The following is a 21720-nucleotide window of genomic DNA, read 5'->3' on the forward strand; positions in this document are numbered from 1 at the left end:
CGATCGGAGATAATACGGTCGGGAACCCCATGTAACCGGTAGATGTGGGAAAGAAATAATTTAGCCAACGCCTTGGCGGAAGGAATTTTGTGGCAAGGCACGAAATGAACTTGCTTGGAAAACAAATCAGTGACCACCCAGATGACGGTGTGCCCCTGGCTCTCGGGGAGGTCAACAATAAAGTCCATAGAAATCTCCTTCCAAGGTGCAACCGGGCGGGCGACAGACTGTAGAAGTCCCTGCGGTTTCCCCGGCGGCTTTTTGGCGGCAGCGCAAACTGGGCAACTGGCCACATAAAGTTCAATGTCCTTTTTTAAAGAAGGCCACCAGAATTGTCTCTTCACAAGGTGTAAAGTCTTGACGAATCCAAAATGACCCGCCATCCGGGAGTCATGAGCGCGACGAAGGACGACAAGTCGTAGGGAAGCGGGGACGTATAATTTAGCACCTATCCACGGTAGATCGTCCCTCATGGTGCACTCGTCCCGATGGGTCAGGAACCAGTCGTCTTGAGGAAGAGTCGCTTTGAGGTCAGAAAGTAGATCGTGAGGCACTACCTCCTGAGCTTTGGTCTGTTGACGTGTGAGTACCGGAGCTGCCAAGAGCGGTTGGACGATACTCAGTTTGGAACAATTATACTGAGGCAATCGGGACAAAGCATCGGCCATGAAGTTCTTTCCGCCCGGGATATACTTGAGAGTGAAATTGAAACGGTTTAAAATATTGGGCCCACCGCATCTGTTTGGGGGAGAGACGACGAGGTGTGCGTAACGCTTCCAAGTTCTTGTGGTCAGTCCACACTTCAAATGGGTGTATAGAGCCTTCGAGAAATGGCGCCAAGTAGCGAGGGCCCAACGGACCGCAAAAGCCTCCTTCTCCCAAACCGCCCAGCGCCGTTCTGTGTCAGTGAGTTTACGTGAGGTGTACGCGCAAGGCTGTAAGTTACCTTGGTCATTGGCTTGTAGCAGAACGGCCCCAACAGCGACATCACTGGCATCCGCCTGGACGACGAAAGGCTGGTTGAGATCAGGATGTTTAAGAACTGGTTCAGCGGCAAAAAGGCGTTTAAGTTTTTCGAATGCCGCCTGGCATTCCATGGTCCAGTCCAAAGGCTTATTGGGTTTAGGCTTCGGGTCGCCTTTAGTCTTGAGTAAATTAGTGATAGGGAGAGCAATGTTGGCAAAAGAGGGAATAAATTGACGGTAGAAATTAGCGAAACCCAAAAAATTTTGCAACTGTTTACGAGTTTTGGGAGCGTCCCACTCAGTGACCGCCTTCACTTTTTCAGGGTCCATTTCAACGCCATTCGAGGAGATACGGTAGCCCAGATAGTCGATAGTCGTTTGGTGAAACTCGCACTTAGACAATTTGGCATATAGGTTGGCAGCACGGAGTTTTTTCAAGACAGTGCGCACCAGATTGACGTGGTGGTCGTAAGAGCGAGTATAAATGAGGATATCGTCCAGATAGACGATAACGCCCTTATAGAGATGATCGTGGAGGATCTCATTAATGAATTGCATGAACACAGCAGGAGCCCCCTGTAGGCCAAAAGGCATAACTCGGAACTGGAAACAACCAAGAGGGCAGTTGAATGCGGTCTTCCATTCGTCCCCTTCCTTAATGCGTACTCTATAGTAAGCTTCCCGCAGGTCCAATTTTGTGAAGATGCGGCCCTTCCCCAGTTGCGCTAACAAGTCCTTCATCAGTGGTAGTGGGTAGAGGTTTTGAGTACAGATGGCGTTAAGGTTGCGAAAGTCACAGCACAAACGAAGAGACCCAATTACCCGCCCGAGTGTTTGATTGCTGAATGAAAGTTGTGTTTTATTATTTTTCTTTTGTTCACAAAGTGTTTGTTTTGACCTTGCACTTCCCCTCCCCTGTGGTTGTAAGCCGCCCTGAGTCCCCTCAGGGAAAAGGGCGGCATATAAATCCCAATAAAACCTAAACCTAAACCTAATCTTTCTTTTCACGAAATAGGACAGGGGCAGCCACCTTGGGTCGAGCCGGTTCAATGAACCCACGTTTCAAATTTTTGTCAATGAAAGAACGCATCTCCTCCATTTCCCTGGGTGACATGGAGTAAATGCGGGGTTTTGGGAGTTTGACCCCGGGTAAAATGTCAATGGAGCAGTCAGTAGGCCTGTGGGGGGGTAGAATGTCCGAAGATCGCTCGCTGAAGACGTCCCTAAGATCCAAATATTCTTTCGGGATTTTTTCCTCTCCTGCAATCCTCTCATGCCCTCTAGCGGCTACTTCAGGAACGTCAGTGACTTCAGGTTGGTCCGGAGAGCCCTCCCCCACTGGAGGCACCTTCGAGCGAACACGCAAGCGGCCTGTCCGCCAATTTATGTGAGGGTTCCACTTCCAGAGCCATGGGATGCCCAAAATGAGTGGTCTGTCCATGCCAGGCGCGACCACAAAAGAGATTAATTCAGTATGGGTACCCATTTTCATTTCCAAAGGCTCAGTAAAAAAATGGGCGCCCCCCCCCCCCCCGCAATCGAGCCATCTATTTGGCAAAACACAATCGGGGTTTTCAAAGTGCGCAATTTGATGCCCAATTTTTCTACCATGGCGGGATTGATCATGGATCGGGAACAGCCAGAATCAAGTAAAGCTAGGAGGGTGGCAGGGGTCCCCTCAGGAGGAACTTTTAATTCAATAGGGATGAGAAGGGGCCCCTTGTTTGAACTCACCCAGCGAGGCGATGTGTCGTCATCAGAGTCCTCAGAAGAAGAGGAGTTAGCATCTGCGTCACCCTCTAATGGCTGGGCAACAGGAGGGGGGTTGGTTTCCCCAGCGAACGCTGTCTCCTTCTTCTTCTTGTCAGGGCCTCTGGCAGGCTTGTCCTCACGTCTGGGAGGGGGTTGGGCAGAGAGAGGCAGCTTAGCCCGACATTCGGGGGCGGTGTGCCCGAGCTTGCCACAACGAAAGCATGTTAACGGTCTGGAGGAGCCAGAAGGGGGCCCTCTTGCGTCGCCTCGTCGTTTGGAGAACGATTGCGTAGTAGGAGGGGGGAGGGACCGGGCAGCCTTCTCCTTCCGCTTCCTTCTTTCTTCAGTGGCATAACGCAGACGGATTAAGTCAAGCTCGGCATCTGCAGCATGCTCAAACCACGTGATTAAGCGTCTTGGCAGGTTACGATTGACACATTGTTGATAAATGTCTGCGTTCAACCCTTCGGCAAATCTGTCCAGAAGGGCGTCCTCCCCCCATCCTCTCATGTATTGTGAGAGACACTGAAATTCCTGGATGTATTGGGCGACAAGTCTATCGTCTTGGTCGAAGGTTAAAAACTTCAATTTGTTCCGCTTCTCAGTTAATGGGTCATCAAAACGTTGACGGAAAGCCTCCATAAAACGGTTGAAATTCCCCAAGAGGGGAGATCCAGACATGTGCAAAGCAGTCGACCACGTAGCCGCTTCACCATCCAAAGATAAAAGAATCATTCTGACCCTTAAAGTGTCAGATTCAAAGTCCCGGCCATAAATTTCCATGTAGTTAAACACCTGCATAAGAAAGGAGGGAAGGCTAGTAGAATCCCCCTTAAAACGTACAGGCAAGGGAGGGATTTTAGCCATTCGATGTCTTCGGGGGGGAGGCTGGGGGGGAGGTCCTCTTTGATCAGCGAAACCTCTAGCCGCAGGGGGAGACACGGGCCGAGGGGGGGGGGGAGAATCCTGGCGTGGGTAACGTTGCCAGTTTCTCCAGTCTCTTTCCTCCTCCCCCCTTCTCTCTTCCAAAAATGTTTGACCCCAATAATCAGGTAATTCACTCCGCTGGGTTTTCTCATCGGGCCCCGGTGCTGATAGCCTCTCCATTCTCCTTCATCGCCCCCTCTGCTTTCCCCACAGTACCTTTGGCTCCAATAGTCAGGGACTTCACTCGCCTGAGGTTTTCTCACAGCACCTGGCTCCAGCGAAGTTTGTGGAGGTGGTCTTTGGGTGAGCCCAGCATTCCAGCTTGTCTCTATCTCTCTTTGCCCCGCGGAAATTGACCAACGGGGTGGGGGGGAAGGTTCAGGCTGACTGGAAATTTGCAGTTGAAATAAATCTTCGTGCAAAGGTCGGTCAGACGGGCTGGGCTGGTGTAAAGAAAGGTCGGGAGGTCCTAGTTCACTGGAATCCCCTCCAGTTGCGCCCTCCTCCTCTCTGGTCGGAGAAGACATTCTTTCCCTTCTCGGTAGACGTAAATTTCCTGGAAAGGGATATTATTCAGATCTTGCTTCTTGTCAGGGCCCACTCCACTCCATAATTAGGAAAGAAGACTAAGAGACTCCATGGGTTGGAAATCCAAAGTACTTTTACTAATTATAAATGGTAAGCGAGCAGTAGTGAAGCAAGATCTGAATAATATGGCGCGAAAGCAATTGATATATAGGCAAACCCGTTCCCCCCCCTTAGGATCAAAGCTCCAGTCCAATCATAAGTCCTTCAAATGTCAGGTGTGAGATAACTTCAAAAAGACAGGCCGAAGATGGAATGTGTAGGCCGTTGATGCAGGCGGGAAACACGTACGCATGCGTAATCCCACCGACTGGTACATCCTAGAACATTCCTCCAGCACATCAATTAAATCCCTCCCACATACACGCCCCCCCTCCCCGTTTCATGGCAGCTGAAGCAACAGCAAAGCAGAAGCTGACACTTGTTCTCCAAGCAAGTTCATTTTATACCTTGCCCAAGGATTCCTTCTGCGAAAGCCCTCACTAAACTATTCATTTCTCACATTTACCGTTTGCACGGAGTGCCTCATCGCATCATTTCTGATAGGGGCATGCAATTCACCTCTGTGTTCTGGAAAGAATTTCTTAAGCACATTGGCTCCACCCAGGGCTTAAGCTCCGCCCATCACCCTCAGACTAATGGGGCTTGTGAGAGGACTAATTCTGTTCTGGAGCAATATTTATGTTGTTTCATCAACTACCAGCAAGATGATTGGGTGGACTTGTTGCCGCATGCAGAGGTGGCTTATAATAATTCTGTACATAGCAGCACTGGTTTCACCCCTTTCTGGGTGGTGTTTGGCCAGGATTTTGTTCCTATTTCCGAAGTTGCGCTTGAGCAGCCGCAGGTTTCATCGATCTCTGAGTGGAGTGAACGTTTACAGCATGTTTGGCCTTTGACACTTCGGGCTTTAGATGCTGCGCATCGTGTGCATAAGAAGCAGGCTGATAAGAAACATGCTAAACCTTATGTTTACCAGGTGGGAGATCAAGTTTATCTATCCACAAAGTTCCTTCAAACTACACAAAAATCCAAGAAGTTGGGACCTAAGTATGTGGGCCCGTTTCCCATCATCAAGGTCATCAATCCTCTTTTGGTTTGCTTGCAGCTGCCCAAGCACCTCAACCGTGTGTATCCTGTTTTCCATGTTAGTCTCATTAAGCCTGTCCATTTTTCATCTTTACGTCCGCCGGTGGATCCGCCACCTGCCCCCCTATTGATTGATGGTGAACAGCATTTTGAGGTTCGAGAAATTTTGGACTCTCGCAGACGGCGGAACCGAATTCAGTACCTGGTGGCTTGGAAGCATTTTTCCCCATCTTATGCCGAGTGGGTGGATAAGTCTCATGTCCGGGCCCACGAGCTGCTCCACCAGTTCTATTCTGCTTATCCTTACAAGCTCTAGCTTTCCCTACTTCCTGACTTTTTCTCTCCCCCCCCCTATTTTCTTTTTCCGTTTTTTGTTGTTCGTCTGTTTGTTTGTGTTTTGTCGTTTTCCAGGTCTGACCGCCTTTTTCCGGAGGAGGGCCGGATGTCAGCCTCTGCTTTGCTGCTGCTTCGGCTGCCATTGAAACGGGGAGGGGGGCATGGTATTTGGGAGGGGACTGATTGTTGTGCTGGAGGAAGATTCTGGAGTTTCTACTGCCCGTCTTACTGCGCATGCAGAGGAGGTTTCCCGCCAAGGCCAATGGCAACGACATTCTATCTTGGTGATGCCTTTCGAAGTTATCTCGCACCTGACACTTGGGAGAATTATGATTGGACTGTGCATGGGATGCCAAGGGGTGGGGAATGGGTTATACAATATATCATTTGCTTTTGCGCCTAAATAATCAGACTTCACTTTGCTACACTTCTGTTCATTTATAATTAGTAAAAGTACACTTGATTTCTATCAATGGAGTCTTGTGGTTTTCTTTCCTGATTATCCAATGAAGAGGTGCTGACACCATCTCTGACAGAGGGCAGCCCAGTCTCTTCTTGAAAGCCTTCAGTGATGAGGCTCCCACAACTTCTGAAGGCAACTATCCAATAAACCTAACCTAACCTAACCTAACTTCTCTTCCATGAGTTGATTGGAGAAGTTTTTGGTTCTATTCTTTTTTTTAAAAAAAAATATATTATTTAACCCTCTGCCATGTTTCCTCTATACACACCAGAAAGTCTTTGCTAGATCATCCCTGTTTATGTTACAAATTGATGCTATAGCCGGTAGTCCTCAACTTATCACAATTCATTTAGTGACCATTCAAAATAACAATAGAACTGAAAAAGTGACTTATGACCATTTTTCACACTTATGACCATTGCAGAATCCCCATGGTTACATGATTTACATTTGGGTGCTGAACAACTAGTTCGTCTTTATGATGGTCACATTGTCCCGGGGTCACATGATCCCGCCTTTTGTGACCTTCTGGCAAGCAAGTCAATGGGGAAGGCAGATTCACTCAACAACTGTGCCAAGACAGGCAGTAAAATGGGGCAAAACTTACTTAACAAATGTCTCACTTAACATTAACAGAAATGTTGGGCTCAATTGTGGTCATAAGTCAAGGACTACCTGCATTTTCTCTGTACTTCAGTGGTTGCACAAACTCCACCTAATTTGAGCCTGATTTAGAATATAGAAGAACACAATTGGAAGGGATCTTGGAGGTCTTCTAGTCCAACCTCTGGCTAGGCAGGAAACCCTGCACCACTTCAGACAAATTATCCAATCTCTTCTTAAAAACTTCCACTGTTGAGGCATTCACAACTTCTGGAGACAAGTTGTTCCATTGATAAATTGGTCTGTCAAGAAATTCCTCCTTAGTTCTAAGTTGCTTCTCTCCTTGGTTAGTTTCCCCTCATTGCTTCTTGTCTTGCCCTGAGGTGCTTTGAACAGTAGCTTGACTCCTTCTTCTTTGTGGAAACCCCTGAGATATTGAAACATTGCTATCATGTCTCTCCTAGTCCTTCTTTTCATTAAACCCGTGATGGTGAACCTATGGCATGTGTGATGGCATATGAGCCGTCACCCCAGTTCAGCTTTGCCATGCATGCACGCGTGCCTCCCGCCGGCCAGCTGGTCTTTGGGTCTCTGCCGTCTATGCACAGGGGGTGGAGCATGTGCAGGGTGTGTACACACATGCAAGGGGGTATGTGGCATGTGGGGGGTCATGTGCACAAGTGCAAGGATGGGGTGCATGTGAGAGGTCGGGTGCATTGCATTTTGGGGTTTGGGTGCTCCAGAATCTTTGAAAGATGTAGTTGAGTGGTTCTGAGATCTCCTCTGCTAGTTCCTTCAGAACCTTGGGGTGTAACCCATCTGCTATTGGTGATTTGAACTCGTCTCGGATAGACAGATGTTTACTTACCATTTTCTTTCCTATTTTAACATGTTCCTAATCTGATTCTTGTGATGCTGTTTTTGAGAAGTTGAACTGTTTTTCCCCCCCCTTTGGGTAAAGACAGATGCAAAAAGCGAGTTAAGTAGTTCTGCTTTCTCCCTGTTGCTTGTCACCTTCTTGCCACTTTCTCCCAGCAATGGACCAATTATTTCCTTGACATTTTTCTTGTTTTTAACATGTTGGAAGAAGCTTTTTTTTTTTTTTTAACTTTTGTCACAAGCCTTTGTTCATTGTGAGCCTTAGCTTTCCCCACTTCATCTTTACAGGCTTGGGCTATTTGCTGATATTCTGCAAAGATTAGTTATTTGCCTCTCTTTCCACTTTTTATACTTGTCCTTTTTGTCTTTCAGTTTGTCAGAGTTCTTTATGCAGCCATGCTGGTTTCTTTTGAGAGCTGTTATTTTTCTTCTTCACTGGTATTTGTATGTTCTTAGTTCATATTTCATATCAATTTATTATTAAACAGTGCATGGCCTAAGCCATGCCTTGTCTACAACATGTGGTTCTGGAGCCACATGTGGCTCTTTCGGCCCTCTGCTGTGGCTCCCTGTTGGATGATCCCACCACTGGCTGGCCCTGCCACTTGCCCTCCCCTCCCAGTCACTCCTTGCCTGGCCCGAGAAGGTAAGGGCAAAGGCAGGAGATGGAAGCAGCCAGGGATGATTCTCCAGCGGCTCACACTTGCTGGAACTTCTTCCAGCCCTTGTTGCTGCTGGTATGCCTCAATCTCTTGGGGAGACACACAACCTGCTCTTCACCCCAACCCAGCCATTGCTGGCCCAACCCAGCTGCAACCGATGCCAACTTCGTTAACATGAGGGCTGGTGGGGTGAGAATGGGATCCGGGAGGAGGGGATGACGGAAAGGATGACAGGCCCGCAGCACTCAGCCATGGCTTTAAAGCTTGCATGGGGGACTTTCACGGCCTGGATGATGCTTTTCAATGAATGTCAGTGGCAATACTGCTCCGCTGGAGGAGTAAAGAAGCTCAGTGCAATGGGAAGAGGGCTGGCCCCACGAAACCTCGCATGCCCACTCCAAGGATCAGGTTCAGAGAAAGTCAAAAATCATCACCAGTGACACTCACATATCAGCCGATCTCCCTCCTCTCTGCATCTCTCCCTCCCTCCCTCCCTCCCTCTCTCTCTCTCTCTCTCTCTCTCTCTCTGTCTTCTCTCTCCCTCTCCCCCCTTCTTTCTCTCTCTCTCTCTCCCCATTCCTCCCCCCTCTCTCTCAGAAAGCCAAGGCTGGGCCAACCTGGCAAGCTCTCTTTGGGACTCTTCGCTACTCCTATTCTTTCTTCTTGGCAACTTTTCGGAAATCTGGGCTGGCTGAGGAAAGAACGTGAGCTGTGGTGGAGGCTTCCCTTCAGGTGACCCTCTTCTCCCCTCCTTCTCCTCTTGCAACTGCAATCAGACAGAGAGAGACACAGAGAAAGAGAGATACAGAGAGGGAGGGAGATAGAAGGGGAGAGATTGTTTTGTGGTTCCAGGTGTTTTTTAACAACCAGTTCTCTGCCCTAGTGACCAGCTGAGTAGGCATGGCTAGGGTGGCAATATGACTGGGGTGGGAGTGGGTGACATCGAGTTGACCATGCCCACTCAGGTCTTGTAGCTCCTGGTGTTTTCTTTTCTGTGGGAAATGGGTCCAAATGGCTCTTTGAGTGTTTAAGGTTGCAGACCCCTGGCCTAAGCTGAGGAACAGCTTTGTCATTTTAGGTTTGTTGAAAAAACGGTTTTGCTCTATCAAGGAGGAAGATAGCAGAAACTGGCTATTTGTAGACTGTACAGTTATTTACTATCCAGTGGATTTCTCTACATAAATGTTAATTATATTTTCATTTAGTTATTTTATACAGTGCAACTAAATTACCAAGTGAAGATGTCATTCAGCAGAACAGAAACAGCCGGTTATGATTTACAAAGCCATCAAAACTATGGAAATATTCACTATAATCAGAATTGTAATTACAGCAAATGTAGTTTCAGGAAAATTTATTAACAGCATAAAAATTAAATGAATGTTGGACTATTTTCTGTCAGAGTGCAGCAATGAAAATGATTGGCTTTCCCTTAATTCAGGCATTTTTTTAAAAAGGGTGAGAAAATTGTTTCTCTTTTTCCTTCCTTTCTAGAAAAATGTGAGGCAAATCTTAAGCATTTTGAGACATTACAAATATAGATGCCATTATCTTATCTCAAAGTGTAGCCACACCTGGAGTGAAAAGAAGGACTCGGGGCGACATGATGGCAGTATTCCAATATTTGAGGGGCTGCCACAATAGTCAATGTATTCTCCAAAGCAACTGAGGAAAGAACAGGATGGAAAATAATCAAGGAGAAACCAATGTAGAATGTAGGAGAAATTTCCTGACAATGAAAACAATTAACCGGTGGAACAGCTTGCCTTCAGAAGTTTGTTGCAGTAATCAAATTCAGAAAGCACAGACAAGTAACTGACTCAGCAGAATTCATTAACTTCTCTTTATATACATATAACACATGAGACTTATATATAATACCAAGAGTGGTTGAAATAGCAAGTACAAAGACAGCACAAAATGGAGAAGGCAAAATGGAGGAAGGTAGTGAGGTAGTGCCCTCAAGCTTATATACAGAAGAGTTAAGCCACACCTAAGCTCCAAACTGTCTCTTACGACCATATACAACAAATACTATGTTTTAGTTAAGGTTAAGGTTAAGGTTTAATAGATTTGTATGCCGCCCAATCCCAAAGGACTCTGGGCGGCTTACATAAAAACAATTTAAAAATATTAAAAGAGTTTAAAATACAAAGACAAAGCAAATTAAAAGAACACAACATGCACTCAATCTTAGTGGGGCTGGAGCTCAATCAAAGATCAGCAGCCCAAGGCCTGCCAGAACAGCCAGGTCTTAATAGACTTTCGGAAGGCCGAGAGAGTGGGGAGGGTCCGGATCTCAGGGGATAGATTGTTCCATAGGGTCGGGGCAGCTACAGAGAAGGCTCTCCCCCGAGGAGCCGCCAGATGACATTGTGTAGCCGACGGCACCCGGAGAAGGCTCATCCTGTGAGATCTTATTGGACGCTGGGAGGTATGTGGCAGGAGGCGGTCACAGAAATATCCAGGTCCTAGGCCATGTAGGACTTTAAAGGTGATAACCAGCACCTTGAAGCATGTTCGGAGACCAATAGGGAGCCAGTGCAGCTCACGGAGGATAGGTGTAACATGGGTGTATCTCGGTACACCCAGTATCACTTGCGCGGTTGCATTCTGGACCAATTGTAGTCTCCGAACACTTTTCAAGGGCAGCCCCATGTAGAGAGTGTTACAGTAGTCGAGTCTTGAGGTGACGAGCGCATGAGTGACCATTTGGAGTGCCTCCCGGTCCAGGTAGGGCCGCAATTGGTGCACCAGGCGAACCTGGGCAAAAGCTCCCCTGGTCACAGCTGACAAATGGTGTTCTAGTGTCAGCTGTGGATCCAGGAGAACACCCAAGTTGCGGGCCCTCTCTGAGGGGTGTAAGATTTCACCCCCCAGGTTTAAAGATAGAATATCTGGACTATCTTTGGGGGGCAGCATCCATAGCCACTCGGTCTTGTCAGGGTTGAGTGCAAGCTTGTTCATTCCCATCCAGACCCTGACAGCTTCAAGGCACTGGAACATCACTTCCACCGCTTCACTGAGTTGGCACAGGGCGGACAGATACAGCTGGGTATCGTCCACGTACTGGTGGTATTTAATCCCGTGCCGGCGAATGATCTCACCCAGCAGCTTCATGTAGATGTTAAATAGGAGGGGGGACAGGACCGAGCCCTGCGGCACCCCATATTTAAGGGGCCTGGAGGTCGACCTCTGTCCTCCGACCAACACCGACTGTGACCTGCCAGAGAGATAAGAGGAGAACCACCATAAAACGGTGCCTCCCACTCCCACTTCTTCCAGCCGCCGCAGAAGGATACCATGATCGATGGTATCGAAGGCCGCTGAGAGGTCAAGAAGCACCTCTATTCCTGGCTCGCCAGAGATCATCGGTCAGTGCGACCAAAGCGGTTTCGGTGCAGTAACCAGGCCTGAAACCAAACTGAAAGGGATCTAGATAATCCGCTTCATCCAAGGTCTGCCAGAGGTGGAAGGCCACCACCTTCTCAACAACCTTCCCTAAGAAAGGGAGGTTGGAGACTGGACGATAGTTTTTAAGGGCAGCTGGGTCCAGAGAAGGCTTCCTTCAAAGGTTGCAGGAAAGATCCCTCCTGTTTACAATCCTCTGGATCCAGCCTCATGTCACCTCCCTGCTGGTCAAAACCAACCAGGAGGGACACGGGTCCAGTAAACAGGTGGCAGCACTCATCGCTCCCATGGCCTTGTCCACTTCCTCAGGAGTGGCAAGCTGGAACTCACTCCACAAAATTTGATCAAGGCCCTCCCTCGGCATCCTTGCTGGCACTGTCCAAGTGAAGTCCAGGTCCGTCCGAATCTGAGTGACTTTGTCCGACAGAAACTGAACAAATTCCTCAGCTCTTCCCTGTAAGGGTTCACTCGCATCCCTCCCTTTCAGGAGGGAGCGGGTTATCCTAAAGAGGGCAGCCGGGCAAGATTCTGCGGATGCAATAAGAGCGGAAAAATGAGCACATTTTGCCGCCCGTATCGCCACTAAATAAGTCCTAATAAAGGCTCTTAGTAGTGTTCGGTTGGATTCGGAGTTACTAGCCCTCCAGCGTCACTCTATGCGTCTCTTTTGGTGCTTCATCTCCCGGAGTTCCTCGGTAAACCAAGGTGCCCCCTGGATCCACTGCCACAGAGAGGCCGCAAAGGCGCAATCCGATCTAATACCCCAGCCTCCGCTGTATTGCAGGCAGCGACCAAGGACTCAGTCGGATTGTGGGCAAGGGAGTCAGGTATCTCCCCAAGCTCCGTCTGAAATCCAAAAGGGTCCATCAGGCGCCTGGGGCAGAACCATTTAATCGGCTCCACCTCCCTGCAGTGGGGGAGTAGCTTCTGAAAATCAAGCCTCAGCAGGATGTGATCTGACCATGACAAGGGCGAGATCTCTATCCCCTTTAGTTCCAGATCACATCTCCACTGCTCCGAGAGAAACACAAGGTCGAGTGTGTGTCCCACCACATGAGTCAGACCCTGAATTACCTGGGTCAAGTCCATAGTTGTCATGGAAGCCATGAACTCCTGGGCCCCATCTGAGTATTCGCCAAGAGATGGCAGGTTGAAATCCCCCAGTACTATAAGTCTGGGGAACTCAACCGCCAGTCCAGCTACTGACTCTAGGAGCGTAGGCAGGGCTGTTGTGATGCAGCTGGGAGGTAGGTACATCAGAAACAAGCCCACTTGACTCCCTAGGTCCAACTTCACAAAGAGGGACTCAAACCCGACAATCTGTGGAGCAGGGATCCTGCAAGGAGCTAATGACTCCCGGATAATAACTGTGACTCCCCCACCCCTTTACGTGTCGTGGCTGGTGGAGCACCTGAAACTCTTCTGGGCACATTTCTGAGAGGGGGACTCCTCCCTTGTGGCCCAGCCAGGTTTCAGTAATACATGCCAGGTCTGCCCCCTTGTCTAATAATAAGTCCCAGAAGAAGGGAGCTTTATGAACCACAGACCTGGCATTTAGCAACAGCAGCCTGAGACCAGAGCCCTGACTTCCCATGTCACCTGGTTCCCAAGTTGAGCTTTCAGGGCCGGAACAAGGGATCGCTGTGACGTAGTGAACCCTCCTTCCCTGGTAATGGCTAGCCCTGTAGCTCCCATCGTATCTTCCCCTCCCAGTCATAACCGCAATGCTCCGGCCCATCCCCATCCCTGTAGACCCCCCCTCCCAAGGCCCCGTTCTTCTTGGCAGGCCATTCATACTAAACACTCTGGGATGAGAGGCAGATCTGAGTCCCCATCCACTTCTGCTTCTGCACTCAGTGGAGGGGACTCCAGGCCGCACTCTCATTCATACGCATTCTCCACATACATACCCCACTATAGAGTTAAAAGAATACAACAATACAGTAAAAGAATAAATTAAGCTAGTTTAGAAGAAAGTGGTACCATTCAATTACAAGCATACACACACACTCCACATACGGAAAAGAAAGGTTGCACGGATATTAAAATTGATATTGTGCAAGTAAGTTTGTAAAGTTCATAAGGCGGGAACAAAAAAGTTGAGTCGATGGCAGATCGACTGTGATAGAGAGGGAGTGATTCGTCTTCCCTCCAAAAACAGCGTGGAAAAGGGGGCCAGAAGTCTGGGTGGCTGAGATGGTGTCCCTGGGGCAGCGGTGGGTGGCAATGGTCATAACAAAAAAGCAAGAGTCCAAAGTCCGTAAACAGAGAGAGCCAGATGGTAAGGATGGTAAGGAGAGGAGGCCCCACAGCCGCAAGGAAAGGCGGAGGAGAGGCCACACCACAGAGAAAGTCCGATCAAATGGAGCGGGGAGGGCGAAGGGGCCGCGATGATGACAGGCAAAGTCCGCTGCCCACTTCTGTCCAGCGCCACGCAAAACAACCACCCCATTCCCTAGAAACGATGACAGGCTGGTGCAACTCCGAGGCTCCTCCCGGTCGTAGAAATAAAGACAAAGGCCGCCAGGACCGCCGCAAGCCGATGGACGATGAAGGGGGGCCTGGGAGGCCATGGCGGCTGCAGCAAAGCCAACTGCCCGATCTCCTTCAGCGCCATCCGAACCAGCCACCCCCTTTCTGGCATGATGGTATCCAATGTGGGCCAATGTAGGCCAAGGCTCTCCCGAGTCTCCCGAGTCCAGAAAATAAAGCCAAAAGACATTAGCGTTGTTAGAAGCCACCGGGAGCGGCGCCGTCAATGCGTCACCACCATCTTCGCCGCCAGATGAAAAGAACCACCGAAGCAACCATGCAGGCTGGGAGCCGGCCGAAAGCAGCGACCCCCCAGCTGACCGTCCGCTCGGGTCCCCTGGGTCATACTCTACCATTGAGATCCCTTCCCGCAGGACTCGCCACTAAAACGGCGATGTTTTTCAGCATTTCTTTCTGCCTATTCAGCCGGAGCAAGGAGGCTACCGACCATTCGCAGCTTGCACATGCGCAGAAGAGAATTAACCTATCAATTTAATAAGTTATTAAGACAATTAACTTAATCTGTTACCAAACAGTCCCCCATTGGCTGACCTGTTGCTATGCCCTATTCCAGTTCATGAATATACTCTGACACTCCTCTCTTCATAACTGGAACAGACATAAAATCAACTATCTTAATATTCTTCGCAGACCTGTATTTGAAAACCCAAATTCACAGTTCCCTTCAAATACCTAAGAATTTCTTTTTATACCCATCCAATGCAACTGGGTTGGTGCAACAGTGAAGTGACTTAGAATGCTTATTGCACAAGCTATGTCTGGTCTGGACCTCATTGTTAACTAGCTGAGCTGGCACATCACACACACATGCACACACAAACCAACCAATGCCCCCCTCCCAACAAGTCATATTACAGTTTAATGTGTAATATGAACCTGCCCAGGATTGCATTCATTCCCATTAAGCCAGAATTGCATCTGTCACTGAGGCATGATGACTGGGTAATCATATCGCATTGAGTTGAAAACAAACTAGCAAATCAAATTAGGACATGAAATATGCTGCAGAATCAGTATTTACATACCTCAGCAAAGACTCTTGAATAGATGCTCCAGTTAGAATAAGACCAGGGGCTGCCTTAACTTAAATATATGAATTATAGAACAGGTGTAAATGAACCAGTTCTAACAACCCAGGGATCCAAAACTGTAAATACTGTATTACTGCATTTGTTTGTTTGTTCATAAATCATCTGGAGCTATCTTCAAACTCAATCCTCAAATTGATTCAGGCACCAAATTGCAGAATTAGAGATGCAATGAACTTTATTAACTTTCCAGCATCTCAAACTTTGATGTGTCTTTCCTTCCATATGTGAACAAAATTTTGAGCAGTTCAGTGATGCAATATAATATAATTAGCATCAACACAAGCAAGCCATTCTGACAAGTTCAACAAATAGCAGAAATGTTTACTTGTTAAATTGGATAATCTTCATTCATTCAGGACAACTTCCTTATCGGCTGTTTGCTAACCAGTTCATTTTGTTATCCTTGCTAAAGAGGTGCCATGGGAATATACCAATCATCTATTGTGAAAGGACACTTAAAATGATTGACCTGGATCTTGGCAAGTATGTCTTCTTAACAAGTCCATTATCCCAGTTCTTGTCATCTCATTCTGCCACCCACCACCCAAATGAAAGAGGTGTCGACATTTTAATGCTTCTCTGTTGTAGTTTATGGCCCAAAGGGACAAATTATTATTATTTTTTGCCTTTGAATCAGATCTTGCTCATCTTGAAGCTCAAATATGACCTGGAATTGGACTGATTTGTACACCCCTGTTGTTTTGTACAACTTGGGCACAACTGTACTTGCAGTTATATAGTTGTGTGCAAGTTCTGGTCTTTTAAAAAAGAGGACATTGGCAAGGGAAAAGGAAAGGCAGGAAATGCTTTTTCAACAGAAAATTGGCATCCGTTGGTGTCATAGCCATCCGTTTCTTCATTCCCTGTCTTACCTCTGCTTTCCTAAATCCTTCTATGTTAATAAAATAGGAGAGCTTTGCTTTTCAATAATTGTTCTATTAATAGAATAGAATAGTACAGAATAGAATGGAATGGAATGGAACAGAATAGAACAAAACAGAACAGATTTGGAAGGGACCTTGGAGGTCTTATACGCCAACCCCCTGCCTAGGCAGGAAACCCTACGCCACTTCAGACAACTGGTTATCCAACATCTTCTTAAAACCTTCCAATGTTGGAGCATTCACAACTTCTGCAGGGAAGTTGTTCCACTGATTAATTATTCTAAACTGTCAGGAAATTTCTCCTAAGCTGCTTATCACCTTGATTAGTTTCCATCCATTGCTTATTATTCTACTCTTATGTCAGTGGTGAAATTTGAAATTTTTCCCTACCAGTTCTATGGGTGTGGCTTGGTGGGTGTGGCTTAGTGGTGGGGGTTGTGTGACTGGGTGGCCGTGGCCAACTTTTTAAAAACTTTTTTTTTACCATTTTTTAACTGCCGGTTCTCCCGCTGTCTTCCATCAAGTGCCCAAATGCAGCTAGGCCCACCATTTGTGACAAGAGCTGTGAGCATCTCCCTCATCTTACTTCATCTTATTGCTTGGCTAGGGTTAATTGCAGTTTAATCATTTGCAGGGGGGGTGGGTGTCCTAACAAACATATTTGAAAAGTGGTAGTTTGAAAGGAATCATTTGATCTGAAGAAAAAAAAATATCTGCAGGCAGAGCTGATTCCTGCCCCAAATCAAGCAATCAAGCTGATGTATTAAGGCTGATTTTATTAGAATCTCAATCAGAGCAGCTCTGGGCTTGGGGATTCCCCCAGCTGTAGGACTACAATCCCAAGTCAGAGGGGCCAAACTGAGGGTGTGGGTTCCCAAGCCTTACCACAATGGGAAGATGTCCTCAATAAGGTCAAAAAAGTCAAAATGACAGGTGCAAATGTGATGGAAGACACACCTCTTCTTTTTTTGAGTAAAGTTTTTTTTTATTTTTAAACATACACCAATATCATCAATATAATTGCATGGACAGTGTGGTGTCTGAGTATAGTTCATTTTGGTACAAAACCAAATCAATTTCACTGCTGCCTCGTGTGCTTTGGAGAATAATGTTTTTGATAGGTTGGACTGCTTTTTCCCTGTGTGTAAAGACAAGTTACATTTCTTGGTTTAATGCATTTGAAGTAATCAGCTGATCATTTTACCACTATTTCCCAGATAATGGAATTCCAGTTTTGATTGAAGGATATATTTACTATCTATTTTTGAACATGAGGAAGAACACAGAGGAATATGTAACCGATGGTGCCTTATTTATGATGCTCATATTATCTAAGGTCCTTATGAATGCTAACCAAGGGAAAAACTTGTGATGATGTATGAATTATGGCTGATCTTTGTTCTATGCTAACTCAACAACTCAAGTTTCCAGTTTTTGCTTCTTGGATATATGATGGTGTTCAAGAAAGCATGATAAGCCCATTGAAGTACACTTCCCGCATCATATCAGAAGCTGAGATAGATATGTTTGATCTAGTTTTCTTCTTGCCTATCATTGAAACATTGCATCTGCTTAACATGACATCCTTTGATTTAATCATCATGAAGTGAAGAGGTAACCAAAGTCTAGACACTTGGATCTGGAAAAGCATTCTGGATGGTGAGACTCTACATTAGAATGTTGGTGAGTCTGTCGATGCTCCAGTTTGAAACCAGGTTGAGACTGCCCTGGTCTCATGGTGTCAAGGAAGTGTGGGAAAAGTCATTCCTAATGCAAGAAGGCAAGACTCGGAGTAAAATTTGAAAGCCATCATTTCCACCAAGGCTGGCATTCCAAGTGCTAATTGGATAGAGGACCAAACTGTTTTCTTATTTGGCATCTGTAAATTGTTGCCCATTAATTATGCATTTAATTTTGCCAAAAGGTGTTGTGTTTAATTTTGTGTCAGCTTCTGTTCTTTTGGAAATTAATCAAAACCCACCATTTCAGCAGGGGTGCTGGAACATTTGCACACAACCACAGCTTACTTTCTGATGCATCCAGTGGATTGATGATATACACCATGAATCTGCTTTTGTCTATTTTAATCACACAGACTGCAGTCCTTCCTCCTCAAAATATTATCCAGACTTTATGCCTCCTAATTTGCTTGTCATTTAATCCAATGGAGCAACAGAGATTTTATGCCCGTTATTTGTGCTTCACTGTCCCTTTCTTCCTGCAGACGTTTCTTGAAAAACTGATAACGAGTCCAGCTAGAGTATTATGGGCTTATTTCTCGCCATTAATGCCTGGATTTAGGAAAGTGCATACTAAAAAATGTGGACAGTTTTAATGATGAGCACGTGGACAATTGAAGCAACGTTTATTTTCCATTTAATGCAAGATATATTGCTTCCAGGGGGGTGGATACCAGCATAAAGAAAGAGCTAACCAAATACTCTAAAGAATAAAACAAAATATAAAAGGTGAGGAGCTTAAAGGAACTGAGTTTATTTTCTGATTTGGTTCAGGAAATAGACAATAAAAAACACCAAAAAGTATATGAGGAATTGATAAAATTATGTGAAGAAAGTGGACAAATCTCTCGATTATTTGCTTCTCTGCATGCTCATTGCTGGAGCTGGGTCATTCATAAGTTCTTCTAATTAGATAATTAATTAGCAATTTAAGCATGCACACATGCTTAAAATCCCACTGATAACCTTTCCGTGTCTTCCCAAAGGTTCTGATGGAGAAAAAGGAAAAAGTTCCCTGTTTGCCTTTTTTCCAAATTAAAAACTCACCAATATTCTATATTTTTGCTTGGTTTAAAGATGTGTGAACTGTGTTATGATTGGGCTTGCTTCTGCTGAACCTTAAACATCTCTGTTATATCCTAATGCCAAATTTTGTAGCCACAACTCTGTGATTTCTTCCAAATATCATTAGCACTTAGAATTACAGTATATACCACTTCACGGTTCTTTATAGCCCATTCTAAGTGGTTTACAGAATCAGCTTATTGCCCCCAACAATCTGGGTCCTTATTTTATCAACCTAGGAAGGATGGAAAGCTGAGTTAACATTGAGCCGGTCAGGATCGAAATCCTGGAAGTGGGCAGAGTCAGCCTGGAAAACTGAATTCTAACCACTGATCCACCACAGTTCCTAATGCAGACATATCTTGAATTATGTAAAGTTATTGTGATGATGACAATTTTATTTTTACTCATTTATCTTTAGACTGGCTCATTGACCTATCCATTGCAAACTCAGAGGTATCTTTGCAGTTTAGTGTTCCAATCAAACTGACAGAAGCAAAATACAGTCTCCACCCCTTTTGCACATGTGTGAGCAATTTTGCAATGTGCATATAATTAATCTCAACATAAAACAATTCCAGCTTTTCCAGACTTGGTATACTTCCCTGAAATAACAGAGATAGGAATACAAAAATATTATGAATTCAGATGAAGAAACTCCAAGGGGAGTAGAATCAAGGAGAAACATTGTTTAATGACCTGAATGTGACATCTTTCTTCACAAGCTGGTCTACAATATGATGAACATGCTGCTTATCATCTGAAGTAGACAGATGGGGAAAGACTTACTTTTGATCTAGTCCCACCATGGGTTCTTACTAAAACATTATTAGCAATAGGTAGACATGCAGATTAAAATTATTGATCAGCATCCAAGAGCATGTTATCCATTCTCACAGGGAACTGTCAAGGAATATTTCCCAAATGATAATTACAACTGTATTATCTATGTCTGGCTGAGATCTAATTTAGAATGCAGAGCATCCTAAAATTGCTGCCGTAGCAATGAAAACTCTTATCATTGTCCAACCTTCTGGGAAAAGCCACTTCAACTAGTGCCTTGAATTTAAAGCCCTTTGCCCCATTTGTAACCATCTTCTCAGACACATCTGGCATACCATTCAACAGCTCCACATGAGATTTCTTTCAATGTGTATGTTGCCCAGAAAAATCCAAAGGATGCAAAGCAAAATGAAGTCTGCAAGTTCTTGAAATTTATGGAAATCCACCATACTTGGAATCAGAATTTGCCTTGGCTTCTGTGAACCTGCTCATTCTTCCTCTTAGAGCTATTTTCAAGGGGAAAACTCCAAAATTTTCTCTAAGATCTTCATGCTTTCCATTTCAGGACATAGCACAGCAGTTCTCCAGATCTTGTTCAACTTTCATCCTTCCTTAACTTTCTGCACAGTACAAGGGAGAGATTGAAGTTTATTTTGGTGGAGGGTGGAGGAGAGGAATTAAGCAAGGTCCTTTCCAACTTTGCTCTTCTGAAATGATCATCAGTATCATCATCATCATCATCATCATCATCATCATCATCATCATCCTTCTCATCATATTTTTTCCTCACCCACCCATGAAACTGATTGGAAGGAGATTGAAAACAGACAAAAGCAAATATACATCGCATAATGAATCTGTGAAATTTATTTTGATGAGTGCTACTAGTCTGGATAGAAGGGATGTGGTGGCTCAGTGGCTAAGAACCTGAGCTTGTTGATCAGAAGGTCGACAGTTCAGTAGTTTGAATCCCTAATGCTGTGCAACGGAGTGAGCTCCCATTACTTGTTGCAGCTTCTGCCAACCTAGCAGTTTGAAAGCACATAAAAAATGCAAGTAGAAAAATAGGGACCACCTTTGGTGGGAAGGTAACAGTGTTCCGTGTACTTTCGGCATTTAGTCATGCCAGCTGCATGACCACGGAGACGTCTTCAGACAGTGCTGGCTCTTCGGCTTAGAAATGGAGATGAGCACCGCCCCCTAGAGTCAGGAACAATTAGCACATATTTGCAAGGAGAACCTTTACCTTTACCTTACTAGAGGAGCGGTTAAACATTCCTCAAGCGCAGTGGGCAGGAAAGTTTAAACAAAGCTTTTTTAAAAAAAAAATCCTTCTTACATTCTTACCATTTAGTTTAGGGCAGATATAGGACTGATAAATCTGTATGTCACTATCATATCAGGTATCAGTTGCTCAGATAACTTGAAATAAGATTATAGTAATGTTAATAGAAGCTCACTGACCAGACCAGCCTGAGCTGAAGTGGAATCCTATAGCATTATTGCCTTCAAACTATGAATAAATTCAGAGTGAATTAGTCTTTCTGTTCCATATGTAATGTATCTAACATACTGCAGAGTATATACATACTCATAATCAGAGGTGGGATTCAGCCAGTTCGGACTGGTTTGGGCAAACTGGTAGTTCCAGTGAGCATTTGGCCCCACCCACCCCTGCACTTTCCTGTTCTATATTTCCCTGGTTTTTTAGCTCAGCTGATTCACGCAGCACAGCGGATTGCCGCACATCAGCTGTTTTACTCACAGGTGCTGACATAGAAGGTAAGTTTTGAAGCTTAAAAAGGTCATTTTTGAATGCTGTGCATCCTGCAAAGCAGCCATAAGGCACGGGTGCAAAGTGCACACTCACTAAACTGGTTGTTAAACCGGTTGCATCCCACCACTGCTCATAATGCCTGTCTGGTTTCTAAGA

Source organism: Thamnophis elegans, chromosome 15 (assembly GCF_009769535.1).
Source record: "Thamnophis elegans isolate rThaEle1 chromosome 15, rThaEle1.pri, whole genome shotgun sequence".
Lineage (NCBI taxonomy): Eukaryota > Metazoa > Chordata > Lepidosauria > Squamata > Colubridae > Thamnophis > Thamnophis elegans.